This window comes from Urocitellus parryii, chromosome 8 (genome assembly GCF_045843805.1).
Source record: "Urocitellus parryii isolate mUroPar1 chromosome 8, mUroPar1.hap1, whole genome shotgun sequence".
Lineage (NCBI taxonomy): Eukaryota > Metazoa > Chordata > Mammalia > Rodentia > Sciuridae > Urocitellus > Urocitellus parryii.
The window spans coordinates 26,854,091-26,869,149 of NC_135538.1; positions in this window are offsets into that span (position 1 = coordinate 26,854,091).

The window sequence follows — 15,059 nt, forward strand, 5'->3', positions numbered from 1 at the left end:
TGAATAAAAATGTATACTATAGAAAATTTATATATAAAGAATGAAATAAATATGTAAAAATAAAGCTAAATTTTGTTGAAATAGCAAAATAGAATGGATACTTTTTTAGTCTTTAATGTATCTTTATACACATGTTTACACCCCCATGAATTGAAAATCACATGACAGGTAGTACAATTGTGTTCATGGAAAGCCTGAAAAAAATCTACAAATAATTTATTAAAACATAAAACTTACACCTAAAAGTCAATTGAATTTTTATAGTATAGCAAACACATTAGAAAATGATACAATTTTAAAAGGACAGCAGGCTTTAAACAACAGAATAAACAACAAAAGCATAAAAAACATAAGGTATATAGAAAATTGTAAGATGGAACCATCACATAACCTCCCATCTGCCAATTTTATCCTGACTATATACCTAGGGAATCTTAGCACATGTGTTCCAGGAGACTTGGACAAGAAGTTCCATTTGTTTATACAATAAAAATCAGAAACAAACAGATGTGAATCAATAAATGTGGTAAATTCATACGGTCGAACACCATATAGCAGGGATAATGAGGTATACACTGCACTCATCCATGCAGATCGTGTGGGATGAGAAGAGCAAATTATAAACGATGAATTATGAAAAGTTCAAAACCAAGCAAAATCAACCAAAGTATTGTTTAAGGATAAATAAGTAGGTAGTAAAACTAAAAAGAAAAACTCAGGAATGATACAGACAGAGTCTGCTTTCTAACTGGGTAGGTGGCTCATGCACATGTGCTGGGTGACAAACCTCTGGAATGATGTGGAAGGGTGGGAGTGGGGAGGATACTGGGAACCTCAACGTGTGGCCAGTGTTTGATTTCTTACATGGAGAGGTTGATTATACAAACATGCATTGTATTATTCTCATCTGTGTTAAAAACATGTATTTATTATTAGAAAAAAAAAATTGAATGAGTGTAATATCACAAAGCTTATAGTAGTTATTCACCAGAAAACAAAATCCTTGAAAATGGGGAATAGAACATATATGTGTGTGCATGTGTGTGTGTGTGTATAATACTTTATAAAATTTTATTTTATTATTATTCTTTATTCATATATATGTATATATACACTATTATTATACTATGCACTTCTTTGTATTAAATGTTTATTTACAGTTAAAAAAAAAACATCAAAAATGAGTGAAAACTTTATTAGAACAGGTTTGAGGAATCTATCTGTTCCTTTTAAAGATAGTGTAGTCCGGGCTTTTGAGATAGATTTTTAGACTTGGCTGTGTGACATCTCTGAGACTCAGTTTTCTCACTTGTCAAATGGGGAGAAGACATAACCCATAATATATTGTTAGGATGAAAATAAATCCTTATTTAAAAAAACACTATTTTACTTAAGTGTGTAATATATGTGGTTCATTATTCTGAAGATATTATACTTCAATAGTAAAGAGATCTTTAAAAATAAATAAAAATCGTTGGACATGGTGGCCCACACCAGTAATCCCAGCTAGTTGGGAGGTTGAGGCAGAAGGATCACAAGTTTAAGGCTAGGCTGGGCAACTTAGTAAGTCCCTGTCTCAAATTTTTAAAAAAAGGTAATAAATAAAAAGGGGTTGAGATGTAGCGCGGTGGTAGAATGCCCCTGGGTTTAATCCCTAGTAACACACACACACACACACACACACACACACACACACATATGTAAATATAAATATAAACTTTATATATAAATATGTTATATATATAAACTATAATTAATCTTTTGAAATTAAATATGCTGAGCTTAAATTAATACTGCATTATTCATCATATTATGCCCAATTTTGTGTGTGTGTTATCCAAAGCACTCAGTTATTACTGTACATGATCTAAACTTTTCTGCAGTCTATTTTTCATGAGACACTTACTCTTAACTTATATTTTGCCTACAACATCAGGCTTGCATTAGAAGAAATGCTGTGGATCTTCAGATAACAAGGGATTTAAGATCATTCATATTAACAGTAACCTCCATCAAAAGAAGATAAAGGAAGAAAGTAAAGTTCAAAGAGACAGTTCAAGGCAACAGGTCTGAGCAACCCTGGCTGAGAAGTGACGCCTTAAATTACCCAAGGAGACAGGCAGAGTTGTATGTGGCCTCTCCAGAGGTCAGAGTTGTATGTGGGCACACCATATAGATGACTTCTTATATCAAAGCAAACTGGTTTTACAACCCCAGAGAAGGTGGGCTTTGGGTAGCTTCCACTGAAAAAGTCAAACTAGCACATGAAAGAAAGATAGAAAAGGTTACATTGCTAAAACTTTTGTACCAGAAGGAGAAGATAGAATTTCCTCCAACTGCAAGGAACCAAGAAAAAATATCACACTTCCTGGCTGCCCACTCAACGTACCTCCCCCTCCCCCAGGTCCCCTTTAGCAACAGAGAAAGAAATCACAGTAGAGAATTAATAATGCCATGAGCCAGACTTTCCTTCCCCTGGTGTGATTCAGCCCCGCAGCTGGAGGAGGGGTAGGCAGCGAGTTCTTTAACTCTGAGCGCTCTGGACTGGCTTTCAGTATTAGACATCTGGAGTTTTTGAAAATTAACACTGGAACAAAAGTGACTATCATACTCCATGTCCCCTTTGCCCGCCCTCAGTCAAGACTTTATTTTAGGTTTCTTTGGGCCTGCTAAAAAAGAAAAGAAAAGAAAAAGGAGAAGAAGAAGAAGAAGAAGAAGAAAAAAAAAAAAAAAGAGGGGTGGGGAAGCTAATGGGAAACCTTATCGATAAATGTAGAAATCAAACCAGTACTAAAATCATGTTGTAGCAATTATTACTACCTGTGATTGATTTTACTACAAACTAAAGGAAAAATGTTTTTACCATAAATGACACTAAACTCTGTGACAAGCCTCCTTCCTCTCTCTTTCCAGCATATCTATTTAATCATGCTTGAATGCAGGGGCAAGGTGATGCAATAGTTTCAGTGTAACTTTCTTATCTAGGTGTGGAATGACAAAACTCTGCAATTGAGGTGCTATAGTTGTGGACTACACCCCCCACACCCTCCCCTGCCTTGGGCATAAGAATAGCAGAGTTTTTCCACAGCCTTAGAGGGGTATTTGAGGTGCCTGAACCTCCACCTCCTGGTAGGGGGGCCCTAACAATCCACAGACCATATAGGAACTCCTGGGCACTGATATTTCTGACCTAAGAATCTAGTCACAAATTCAATTTCTAGTCTCCTTACCTGCTTTCTGGGTTTTCAAACCGTGAATGACTTACCCAGAATGATATACATGTCCAGAGGAAATCCTATTGACTCTCAATCAGATTGGCGACTGACGGGCCCTGTTGGAATTTGTTTTTTTATCCCCTACTGGCTCACAAGTCTCTTGTGAAATTTACTATTATCATTCTCTAGGACACGACAGAATATCCTAAAAGTTCCTCAAAACTGCTTACCCACAAAGGAATAAAGAACTCCTGATATGAGTTGGGGGCTGAAAGGTGTTTGGACAACTCCCTTCTGAGGAGGAGGAAAGGTTGGGGCCAAGCAGCGAGAAGTCTTTTTTAACTCCTTTACTACCTCTTTTGGGAGTCCTCTGCATTGCATTTTGACACCACCGGTCAATATGGTTCTATTCATTAAATGTTTTCCACAAAAGTTACAAGCAAAATATATCAACATAAACTTTGTTTTCCAGTTACCAGCATGTTCCCACTGGTAATAAAGAAAATTAGCCCTAACCTCTCTTAACAGTGCTAACATTTACTTTGAGAAGAAAACTGGAGACTAAACCTTGGTGTATTTGACTTTTCCACAGTCTTTTTGGGAACTGGGAGAAATGGACAAATAGTTCCTGGTATTCAATACTGAATTTAAAAATAAATATATTCTGAGCTTGGTTGTTATTTCTAACTTCAGTGCCATTTGTGGAGGATATATATATTATATGCTGGTAACAGAAAGTACTTTTATTTTGTTGAAAAACATGATGTTTTGGTTCAGGATTTTAGAAGGAAGGACTGTAATACAGTTAATCAAATTTATCAGTATTTTCTTTTAGGATATCATATTTGGTTTCATTGAAGAAATTCTTTTCTATACTCAAGTCAGAGAAATATATACTTATGTTTTCTTATTGGAGATTTAAAACTTTGTTTTTGACATACAAATTCTTTTCTCTCTAGAATTGTTTTTGAGTGTGGTGAGTGCTAGGATTCCAGAGTCAGTTTTATCCATAATCACAGACAGTTTTCCAACACATTTTACTAAAGATTCCTTCCTTTCCCTTCTACTTAGCTATGTCTCTCCCATCATGTGATACATTTCCATGCACACATGGAAGTGATACTCAATCTCACTGCTGGCCAAGATGTGCAACTCAGAATTACTGAGATATCATATACACCCTTTTAACTGGCCTCTTTATTCTGTTCCAGTAAAAAATTGTCTGTTCCTATAGCAATAACAAACTGTATTATTTACTATTATTTTTCTTTTATGATGATATTATTATCTTTATGCACATGGTTAATTTAATTTTTTTTACTTAGTTTCTTATTTGTGTATCTATATTGATAGCTGAATTAAGCCTGTAATTTTCCTTTCTCATTCTATTCTTGTCTTATTTTACTTTTAAATATTATTATTATTATTATTATTATTATTATTATTATTAACAAATATTGTGGTTCTGGGGATGAACTACTAGGCCTCATACATGCTAGACAATCACTACCACTGAACCACGTTCCTAGCCTCCTTGTCTAATTTTAATAGCAAGAACATATTGAATTCATAGAATGAGCTGCAAAGTGTTATTTCTTCCTCTATGGATTGTAGGGATAATAGGTGGGATTGATCTGTAAAGAAAAACTCTTTTTAAAAAGATTATTAAGGTAATACACATTCATTGCAAGACATTATAAAACACTCCATATCATAAATCAAAAATAAAAATTATTTATAACATAACCATTAAGAAAGTATTGTTAAATATGTTAGTGTATTTCCTTCTAGAACTTTTTTGCCAATCTCTGCAAAATATATCCAATTTACTTTTTCTTTATCTCTCTATAAACACACACACACACACACACACACATACAATAATAATCACATCAGCATATAGTACTCTTTCTCTCTTTATTTCACTATTTCATTAGTGTTCCACATACCCTTAACTATTCCTCAAAAACATGAATTTTATTAGTTGCATACTTAGCTGATTATTGAAATAAGTACAATGTTATTTCTTGTTGCCACATTTCCATATTTACTTATTTACTTACTCTCTTTGGGTAAATTTTTCTTTTTTTTTTTCTAGTGAAAGGTTAATGTTTAAAAACTCAGTACAATAATATACTAATACATATTTCCATTTCCTGTTCAGCATTGGGCACCTGTCACCTTCATTCTTACCTCCATGATGGTCTTGATCCAGCTGCTGTAACCAGGACTAACTTGAAGCATATCCGGTGCCCCAACCCTCTCATAGGCACAATCTTGAATTTATGTTGAATCCAAGGCCATGGTGCCTCGTGGGCTCCGAATCTTCAAGCCCACTGAGCTACGTCCTTTTTCTTCCTCCTGGCTTGAACTCAGTAACTGGGAAACTTGTCCAAATTAATACTGAAATTCCCCATGGGAGCATGGAGCCAGGTCCGACTGCACTCAGCTTCTCTGGAGCCTTGACAATGTGATTTCTTGTTGCCAGATACTTATTTACTTATTCTGTTAAGTAGGTTAAGCCAATAAAAACCTTAATATTGATTGCCTACCCCATGCCAAACTTCTGTGTAGGGGATGTTACTGCCTGAACTTTGATATTCTCCTTGGGATATCATTCCAAACAGACCTTAGCCAGCCCTTTAAAATGCCAAATTCTGAAATTCACTACTGCCTGGAAAGTTCTGTTTGGTCCCAAATTGGATCCCTTAGACATTGATACCATACCAAGCTCATTATATCTCCTTTAACACTAACTTGAACACCTAGCCATGCATCTTATGCCTTAGTTCTATAGCCATGTCAGTCTCCCATTAATTTTCGATTCCTTCCCTAGCTTCAGTTTCCCTTACCAAGATCCTGGCAGACTTTCCAGGTAAGCTTTATTGTGTTGTGACCTTTACAATTTTTATAGCTTACAAAAATATCTTCATATATCTATCTTCCCATTCTAGTTTTGAATCTTAAAACAAGCCTGCAAGGTAGCAGTGGGGGCTTGCTAAATTTCTTTCACTGAATAGGAAATTGTCTTTAAGAAGTCTAATGACTTATTAGGTTTACATAGTTAACAAATGGCCTCTTTAGGACTTGAATTCAGACCTCATTTCTTATAATAGTGTTCTTCCCATGTGGTGGGCCTGGGAGGTAGCTGACTTCCACTTTGAGCAGACCTTGCAATTCATTTTAGGAAGCAATTTTCCAGTGTGAAGAATTAGTGGATCAGGACTCCCAGTACAACACCCTAACCCCTAAATAAGATTTCAAAAGTTGTAAACATGAAATACTGTGTAATTAATAGGATTAAAGCCAGTGAATGTGAAGGACCTTTGAGCAACATCCCTTCAATTCATCCAGGTCTCTTGTAGGTAGGGTCAGACCTTGTGTGACAACATGGTTCTTAGCTAGGTCCAGGTCTGTTCACATGAAGGCTTTGCACAGCACTTTTTTTTTTTTTTTCAGATTCAGGCCACTGGGATTATTTTAGAGTACAGACATTATCCCAATATACCTAGCATACAGGCACCATTTATGAGAGCCAAGCTTTCCTGTCTATGTTGGGACTAGAGACTTGGAATCAACATTTCTGGGGCTTTCTAGCAGAGTTCTTGCTTAGAGTTCTTCTCTGAGAGGAACTCACCAGAGTGTTGAGAAGTCAAAGACAAGGAGAAGACATCATGCTCTGGTGATAGCTATGGGCAGTGGGTATAGACAGAAAGAAAACAAATTCCCACGTTTTCATAGTTTCTGAAAGTCAATAGCATTCCCCTCAATTCTATCAGTTATCTTAGCATCACAGGTCCTACATTAAATCCCACATAGAATTTCTAATGCGGTATTTGTTTTCCTGACCTAATTTTGACTGATTGCTACACTTTTCCCACAGTGGTATAATTTCGATATTCATACTTACTTCTTTCTTTGGATGGAAGTTCTTGAGAACATGGATGTGTCTTTATATACTCAATGTTTGTGCTATACCAGGTGTTCAATAAATGTTGCTAAAAGGATACACAAAGAACAAAGTATGGTATGGACTTAAATAGAGATTTTTTTTTTTCTTTTTCTTTTTTTGTAGTACTGGGGATTGAATCCAGGGCCTTGTGCATGCAAGATAAGCACTCTACCAACTGAGCTTTATTCCCAGCCCTTAAGCAGAGATCTTTTGAAGGCTAATTAAGACCAAGTCCAGGGCTGGGGATGTGGCTCAGGCGGTAGCGCGCTCGCCTGGCATGCGTGCGGCCCGGGTTCGATCCTCAGCACCACATACCAACAAGGATGTTGTGTCCGCCGAGAACTAGAAAATTAAAAAAAAAAAAAAAAAAAAAAAAAAAAAAAAAAAAAAGACCAAGTCCAATAGTCACTAAACACAAAAAATTGTGTTTAGACTTTAGGAACCTAGATTTCATGTAAGTCATTGCCCCTGAAGTCCTCCATGTCTGAGGTATTACATGAGCCCCAAGGGAAAAACATGATTAAATGGGCATTTGAAAAGATCTCACTGGCTACGTGTAGGATTGTTTGAAGAGGTTATGACTGGAATCAAGAGGGCCAGCTATTAAACTGTGGGGAGGTCAGGGGAAAAGTAATCTGGTTGATGGGCATGGTATGCTAGAGGAAATGAAAGATTTTGGAAGTTCTGCACTAACAGATTTTATTGTTTCTTCTTTTTTAAAAATTAAATATATTTTTGTTATTTTTTTCAGGTTAACTTATTTTCATTTGTGTTAAATAACATTTTATGGTATAATCTTCTCACAATTTGCTTGACAATGTTGAACATGTGCTTACTATATATCCTAACATCTGTAAGCAAGAATTCTGACAATCAGAACAAAAGAAGCACAAAGTTGATCTTAGTCAACTTGGTGGTTAAATAATTATAGCACAATTTACAGATCCAACTTAGAGATTCCAGCAAGGACTCTGTGTAGGTTGTATTGCGCCAGTTGTAAGCAATTTCCTCTTCACTCTTGGGAACTACTCCCAATTTTTCTTTTCTTCACGGGCAGAAAACTCTCTCTTTAAAATACCAATTATGTAAATACACTATTGTTACTTATTATTTTTATTTTATCAGCAGTCATTTTAAATTCCAGTCTGTTTTGCCTTTTGGAAAGCTAGAAGTGTCAGACTTCAGTAAAAATGTCAGTCTTCTATTTTGAAAACATTCTCCATTTTGAATATGTTATATAAAATAAAGAATAACTGTAGACAGGAGTTAGAAAACATAATGCTTTGAAAACTGAGGAACAGATAGCTGGTCAAGTGACACTGTTATAAATTTGAAATACTTACCTCAGAACCTCAAACTTGTCAATGTCTTTAAATCCTCGAGATGAGAGAATACCCCCAGGCCTCCATCTAGCCATTTTATGTTTAAATTTTCTAAATTTAATCCACTTTAAAATTGGTTTTCTGAAGATGATCATGAGAACGGTGAAGTGCTAGTGACTTCCTATTTTCTGACTCATTATTCTACTGGAAAATCTATTAAGACTGGAGTTTACAGAGAAACGTGTTTCTGAAACTAGTTTAATATTCAACTAACATGCTAGTTAATTTCAACTTCATACAATGTTGGAGTGAGGGGGTGTGGAACCTCCTGGACCCAGAGGATTTCAGGGGCAAGCCCTTGAATGAAGTCCGGGTCCTTCAAACCTGAGCAGAATTTCAATGAATCATAGGACTGGAAAATGTTAAAAAAAAAACACCCAGATAAACAGATGAGTGCCACTTAAAGGCAGAGGGTGGGTGGGTGGGCCCATGCAAGACAGATTTATTCTATCCGTTTTCTTAGTCATGTCAGGGCTCCAAGTTTCTTAACATCAGGAAATTCATGCTTATGATTGCTGTGCTTCCTTATGTTGTACCTGACATCTTGTTTTGATTCCTGCATATACTGACAGTAGCTGGGCACTCTTCATAAAGTAACAAAGTATTATAATAATTTTGAAAAAGCACATGTCAAATCTCAATCTAACAAAATTTAAGATTTAAAAATAAAATTACTGATTTCTAAGAGTTTGGGGGATAACTGGAGAAGATAGTAGCTTGGAGGTAAGATTTCAGCCTAGGAGTTAAATAATAAACCAGCTCAGACATGGACATCTCCAGAAGAGAGATACTGTGTCTTAATTGCAGATGCTGACACGATTAGAAGAAAGTGGGCCACTCGGAAAGTGGAGATGGCAAAGAACCAGCAGGGTTTCAAAGGCAAATATTGGCAGTGTCCCTTCAAGCTCTATGTTCAGACACAGTAACCCAAAGGATTCTTGCTGAATTAGGAATGCAGATTTGCCCTGTTGTGAACCTGGAGATGGACGTGTTTCAGTCCGCAGAACAGCACATTCATTGTTCAAGATCTGTCTCTAGCTCTCTTTGGCCCGATTCCAGTCTCATCAGGCATTTGGATAATGAAGATTCCCCCTGGAATGTGTTTCTAAGAAGCAGGTCACTAACCATAGAGTGCAGGTGTTTGTATTTCTTTGGTAAATTAATTACCATGCAAATGATCAATCCAGGAGCATATCTCTGATCTTTGCCTCTGGGACACTGACAATTATTTTTATGTCAAAGCAGACTCAGGATGGTAATAGCTGCCACATAGTGCAGGTGTAGTTGACAAGCTGGTCACCTGCAGAAGGAGGCACCTGCTCTCTTCTAATGCACCAGGCATGTGAGGTTGCTGGGTACCCTTCACCTTGATTGCTTCTGTGAGAATTTTACTCTTTGGATACCAGTGATTTCAAATCCCTACTGCATATTAGATTTACCAGAACTTTAAAAAAATAATCTTATATTCAAGGCAGCCAAACGTGGGAATCATTTAAAAGCTCTCTGAGTGATTCTAATATGAACCCAGGTTTGAGAAACATTAGCTAGATAATTGATATAAAGAGCATTTTCTTGTAGGTTGAGGAGGAAAATTTCCTGTGCACATATGATTCCAGGACTGGTATAATCCCACATTATGTACAAACAGAAGAATGAGATCCATTTATGTATGACGTGTCAAAATGCACTCTACTGTCACACGTAACTAATTAGAACAGATTGAAAAAAAAAAGAATTACTATGTGTTTCAGCATCTTTATTTTTTAAAAAGTCACATAAACACAAAATACAAAGCACATTTCTTGAATAACACTGTTTTGTCCTTGACATATTTTTTAAAAAAAAACATTTCCTGAGCATTTTACAGATGAAGAGATGTGGAGACACAAGACAGTTTGTTCAAGACTGAATGACTAATAGGTATTGGGGCTGGGATTTGAATCATTCTTTTATAAAATACCAAGTTCTTTCTGTGACACAGAACAGAAGGCGGGAATGCCACCGGAATCTGGTAAAGGAAGAGGAGAGAGAGTGAGTGGAGGGCAGGAAGGGCGTCCAGAGCATGCAGTGTTTTCCAGAGGCTCTATAACGTGTCATTGTGCTGGGTGCTATTGAGTGTTTGCTTTGTCATTTCCTAGTTTTAATTTCTAAAATGGTAAACATAATCAGATATAATAAGATATAAGGTGCTTGAACAAAAGTCTTTGAGGTCCTAAATAATTTTAAGAGACCAGAAAGGCATCCCATTTTAGAGGGAAATAGGAAGGCATGATACGTATTTTATACATACAGTTGCAGAAGACAAGAATGAACCAAGCATGTGAGGTCGCTGGGTACCTTAGATTGTCAAGAGCCTAGATAACAGGTTGGAAGTTGAACTCCTAATGCTTTTGATCTCACACCATCTTGTAAAATCATTTTCAAGTATTCATCCACAATGTGTGTATTAAATATTAAGTCAATTTCTAATGTACTATTATGTAAAATGTTAAAAACTACAAAACCGAAGAATTTTAAACAATGGAATAAAACAAAGTGGGTAATTTTTTAAATACCTATTTTTATTAAAGGTAAAAACTTCTGATCTCCAAAGGAAATAATAAAATTGGTAAAAAGGCTTTATAATTTGTCTTGAATATCGTTTATTATTTTGTGATAAACACATTCAAATTGTAAGCTTATTTTATTGTGAAAATTTGGTTTCCAAGTTTAAGTGTGGAAATAAGAGAGCTTGTGGGTGACACCTACATCATCTCTGAATGAATGGATGGAGCAACTATTATCCCCCTCCCCCAAGCTGAGTTCCTTCCAAGCTTTACTTTTCAAAATTCTAGTTCCTTATTTGCTTTTTGGAAAGTCATCAATTTCTTAAAGACTCTGAAGAAAGTCTTGGGCCTCAGTTTGGGGGAAAAAAAATGAATGTATGCACTACAACATGAAATCACACACCTGCTTTCTGGGTCTCCTCTCTCCCAGAGGTTCTGTAGCCCTGACACCCACTCCAGATTGGATCCCTGTTCTACCTGGCTCCCTCAGTACACTCCAAACCTGTTGGGTTCCCTTGTCTATGTGCCATTCCTCTGAGTCAGAAACAATCTGCTAATTATCAGTCATTTCCTGTTTTAAAATTCCTGATGACTTAAAATCCAATGCTTATGTTCATCATGCTGATTGAAGAGTTGTACTTTTTCATGTTGGGTGGGAAATAAGAGGAAGAATAGAGAAAAAAGGAGAAGGTCCATTCCAAGACTTCATGATCCTCTGGGCAAGCATTCATATGGCTCAGACAAGATGGAATTCAACAGCACACCCAGCATCAAAATTGAACCAGATCTAATAGGAAGTACAGAAAAATAAGTTAAATGACACCAGAGGTAAATAATGAAACAGATCTAGAATGTGAGAAATGCTACGTAATGAAGGACTCAATCATTAACAAGTTGATCTCATCACAAATTAAAAGGGAATATTAAAGAATAAAAGTCCTATTAAAGTTAATGGTCAAAAGCAAAATAGGCCTTTGCCAGATGCAGTGGTGCACAGCTGTAATCCCAGCTGCTCGGGAGGCTGAGGCAGGAGGATTTCGAGCTCAAAGCCAGCCTCATCAACCATCAAGTGCTAAACAACTCAGTGAGACCCTGTGTTTAAATAAAATACAAAATAGGGCTGGGGATGTGGCTAAGTGGTCAAATGCTCCTGAGTTCAATCCCTGGTATCCCCCTCCCCCAAAGAAATAGGACTTTATGTTGTGCAATGGATAATCTGAGAAACTAGAATGGAGTCACACAGTGTGATGATATTTCAATGATGGACCACATATATGATGGTTGTCCCCTAAGATTATATCACCCAGTTTTGTTGCCCTGTCAGTTTGTGCAATTACTATCTATGATGGTTGTATGACTAAATCAACTAATAACGCATTTGTTAGAATGTGTCCCTATGTTTAAACGAGGCATGATTTTATCTCCTTGGGATGTGAACCATATGAAATGTAAAATAGTCTAGCTAGGTGAAATGAGTTGGTCATGAAAAAAAGAACACATTCATTTCAATTAAAGATGCATACTGAATTTTTTGTGGTTGTGAAGATACAGTAATTGAGATTTGTTTTCAAATAGTCCAGAAAATAAATAAATCAATAAAGGGTATAATAGATGAAACAAATTTAGCAAAATAGTAATATAATAAAGTCCATTATACTATTTTCTGCTTTTTGGTATGCTATGATTTTCTACAACTTAAAAAAAAATCAATAATTTTTAGAAAGTGTGGTTTCAGTCATCAGAATCTCCTGGGAAGCTTATCAAAATAGATTCCAGGAGTTGTCCAGAACTCTTAAATCAATCTCCCATGGGTACATCATGGATAGAGGAGGAGATGAAGGCTTGTGGATGGAAGAATATTTGTGTATAGATGATATATAAATTTATACATCGTCCACGACTCCTGGCTCGTAACTCCCTCCCCAAATCAAGCTAAAGAAATTAGAATTTCACTTCCCAAAGGTGGCTCATAGAACTGAAAATGTACTCTCATCTTTCTTCACCTTTCTGTTTGGACAGCATTCACCTTTCTGAGTTGGACATAAAGAACTTCTCTGACCTACCTTGTCTGACAGATCTTAACACTCCCATTGCAGAAGGGTCCTGCCCATGCCTGCAAGAAAGGAATGTTGCACAGAGAGGCCGAGGCAATCCACACCGACAGGCCTTGCTGGGTCTCCCCACCCAGTCCATTAGCATGAGAACATACCCTTTTGTCTAATCACATTTCTGCACAGTTGTTCATCCTTCAATCATGCCTGTGCAGTGACATTTCCCCAAAACCCCCAAAGGACAGGGTTCCAAGACATCTAGATACAGGGAGTTCCTGAAGAGTGGGGCACCCAAAGAAGGCCTAGAAGCCCCCTGCCCCTTCTCTCATACCTAGCCACATGCATTTTTTTTTCACTTGTATTCTTTGTAACATCCTTTGTAATCAACCTGTGAACATGTTTCCCCGAGTTCTGTGAGCCACTAAAAGCAAATTCATTGATCCTGAGGAGGGGAGTGTGGAAACCCTGATTTATAGCCTATGGGACAGGTAAAAACACCCTGGGGCTTATAGTTGGCATTTAAGGTGTGTATGTGGTGGGAGCAGTCTTGGGGTCTGAGCCCTCAACCTGTGGGATCTGATGTGGTCTTCAGGTAGTTTCAGAACTGGAGGGACACTAAAGCTAGTGTCTGTTACAGAATCAGTTGCTCTCTTGCATTTTGGGATCAGAGATCTGTTGACTGTTGTGGTGTAAATTCATTATCTCCCAGTTCTGATGGCCATCACAGCTAGAACCCTTCTTCTTTATGTGTCTGACCAGGAAATCTTAGACCAGTCTTCCTTCTTCCCAGCTGATTTATTTCTTCCCTATTTCTTTTTCCTCTCTTAGGGGACCTTAGGACCTCCAAAGGAAAATAGGGACCTCAAAAGCTCATCCTAGCAGGTCCAGGCTAACCTTTCCCTCTCCTACGGGCTTCTGGGTCCTCACTGTTTGACCCAAGTGCTCTGCTTGAGTAGACGGGCCTACTCTCATACAGTGATAATTTTTAAAAGCTCCCTTCCTCTCCACGTGTAAGAGGTGGACCTGTTCACTGCCCAAGTGTACAGCAAAGGGGTTAGTTATGTGGAAAGCAGTCTTCATGTTTGAGTCTGTGTTGTTTTTTTTTTTCTTTCAGCATTCATCAACAGAAAAACATCAAATTTTGTTCTTAAATAATTTATTTTTTCCTATTTACTCTTGGTAAAAGTTACATTTACTTAGGAAAACTTGTAGAATCCAATAAAGATACACAGAATTATATAAGATAAAACCAAATGTGCAAATTTCAAATATTTTCTATAATAAGTATAAATAATTTTATTTCACATTAAGAATGAAAACATTGATAGACACAAAATATTAAGCTATCAACTTTGAAAGAATTATATGAAAACACTGAAGTTTAGTTGACATCTTTGGAAAAAAAATCAGAAAGATTTATGTTGGGGGAAAAAGACATGTCAGAATACAATAGAAGACTACGTAGTCATGGGACACAATATATTCAGGAGCTAAGTTCAGACCTCTAAAATGGCCTGCCGACTTTCATTTCTGGGAAAATGCATTTTCCTCCTTTTTTCCTAAAGCAAGCACAACAATAACACAAAGCACATAGGTAAGATGTAGGCCAAGGGCAGAAAGAAATTTCCTTACAATTGCTAATTTTTTTCTGTCCCGGGGCTGGGGTGTCAGGGTCTCTGCCCAGCACCCTCCACACAGCATGAACACACACAAAGAAAACTTAATGACAGCCCATATCTGTCTTGTCTCCACTCCTTCCCCATCTTCTCTCCAGGGAGGTAGAATTCTCAGAGGCATCTACACAACACAGACAGCAGTTTCTTATCCTGCAGCTGGAGTTTCATAGGAAAAAGCATGAGAGCTTACTAGATTCACTCTTGAAGCAATTCCTTCCTTCTGAGGGAGGCAATAAG